Here is a 2,082-nt window from a genome sequence, read left to right as displayed (position 1 = left end):
TGAGGAAAAATGAACTTCAATGATTTTAGCAAATGGCTGCAATATAACAAAGTGAAACATTTAAGGGGGTCTGAATACTTCCTGCACCCACTGTACACATAACAAATGAATGTGACTGAAACAGCAGCTCTGTGTGTAATATAAATATACAAACTAATGTGATTTGATCAGAACATTTTAAAAGACAGTGATGATCTGTTCTTATTGTCTAAACAGGAACAGTTGAAGCTCAGCTTGCAGCCCCTGTATCTCAGGCTTCTCAGCTTCTCTTCAGATGTTTGGACGTTTCTGCTGGAACCTCTCATTTAATGACTCACATTTAGAACTTCTGACTTTATGTGGAGGAGGGATTGATTTTGGAATGAGGAAGCTGCAGCCTGGGATTCCACCACTAGATGTCAGCATTGCACAGCATTGTGGTTCAGTTCAGATTGAGAGAATGCAAAGAGTGTGCAAAGCTGTCATCAAAGCAAAAGCTGGCTGCTTGGAAGAATGTCAAACATCAAACATATCCTGCTTGGTTTAACACTTTGTGTTCACTGCATCATTCCACATGTGTTCCTTCATAGCTCTGATGTCTTCAGGATGAACCTACAATGTAGAAAGTCATAAAAACAAAGACAAACCACTGAGTGACTTTTGACTGGTACATTTAAAATGTCATCATATGTCCTAACCAGCAGGGGGAGCACTGATCATAAACTCTCTGTCTCACATGTTATTGTCATGTGTTTTTATGGAAGATGATGTTGACTGTTGTTTTCTTGCTTCTCTCTGTAAACAGCTTGTAAACAGCAGCTTCCCTGAGGGGAAACTTAGCTAATAAATGATGCTGTAACCTCTGGGACTTGATCTGCTGGGTGGAAGTCCACTACATTATCCATCCATCCTCATCCATCCAGCTACACCCTCCCTCCTAAAATGCAGGCTGGAGGATGCGGGCATCAATCCCGCTACCTCTCGCATGCTAAGCGAGCGCTCTACCATTTGAGCTAATCCCCCTTGTACAAAGGGTCAATTGCAAGTCAATCAGGACTCACTCCACTACATGAAGTGTACTAGTGAAGTATTGGAAGCATCAGACTTTTAATCTGAGGGTCCAGGGTTCAGGTCCCTGTTTGGGCAGAACACTTTGTACTCCTCTTGCTTGTACTCCCCTTCCCTCTCTGTTAATGTGCTTGGACAGAGCTCTGTGAACAGCCAGCCTCTTTGTGTCTTGCCCTCCTTGTGCAATGTGTCAATGGTCGTCTTTTGGGCAACTGTCAAGTCAGCAGTCTTCCTGTGGTTGTGCAGCCTACAGAACTAGACTGAGACCATTTAAAGGCCTTTGCAGGTGTTTTGAGTTCATTATCTAGTTAGAGTGGCTCCAGGTGTCTTCAATGTTGAACCTTTTCACATATTCTCATTTCCTGACCTACTGAATGTGGGTTTTCCATTAATGCCTACAGCTGGACCAATGCACAGACTGTGGACTTCTCCATAGACTGATCTGTGTAGATAGGACACCAGTATTACTGTCCAAACTGTCTTAAGTTGGAATGTTTATGACACCATCAACTGATGATCCTGTGTCAGGACGTTGACCTTAAAATATGAAACGACGAGGATGGGATTCGAACCCACGCGTGCAGAGCACAATGGATTAGCAGTCCATCGCCTTAACCACTCGGCCACCTCGTCTGTTTGATTAACATGTGTTCACGGCTTCGAGCGAAAATACGCTGCAAAACTTGAACAAGGTCACAGCTTTTGCCTTAAACATAAGCATCTTGACAAACATTCTGTTCTTGTCTGTTAGTTAATGTGTGGGTTTTCTGGTTGAAAGATGTGATGCTAATGTGTGCTAAGCTAGTTTAAATGATTTGACATCACTGTGAGATCATTCATGTGATTTACATGAGCTTCAATGACTTGGTGTTTTCCTCTAGTATCTGGATCATGGCTGTTTCAGGCTGTTCACTTTAATGAAGATGTGTTAAAGCACCAGAGCTGCTGAACTCCTTGTGTGTGAGAGCCTGTTTGGTTTATGTCATTTGAAATTGAACATGATCAAAGTGTCGTGCATTCACATTAACTTTATTA

The 2,082-nt window shown here is 42.5% G+C and overlaps 1 non-coding gene across 1 annotated transcript; it reads right to left on the bottom strand.

The window, feature by feature from the left end:
- Positions 1-1,598: 1,598 nt before the first annotated feature.
- On the bottom strand, positions 1,599-1,680 carry trnas-gcu (transfer RNA serine (anticodon GCU)). The gene has a single exon. It is a non-coding gene; the product is annotated as a tRNA-Ser (tRNA).
- Positions 1,681-2,082: the final 402 nt, after the last annotated feature.

The sequence above is a fragment of the Parambassis ranga genome, unplaced genomic scaffold (assembly GCF_900634625.1).
Source record: "Parambassis ranga unplaced genomic scaffold, fParRan2.1 scaffold_22_arrow_ctg1, whole genome shotgun sequence".
In the NCBI taxonomy this organism is placed as follows: Eukaryota; Metazoa; Chordata; class Actinopteri; family Ambassidae; genus Parambassis; species Parambassis ranga.
The sequence above is the reverse complement of the archived record's forward strand: the minus strand, read 5'-3'. Positions and strand labels throughout refer to the sequence as shown.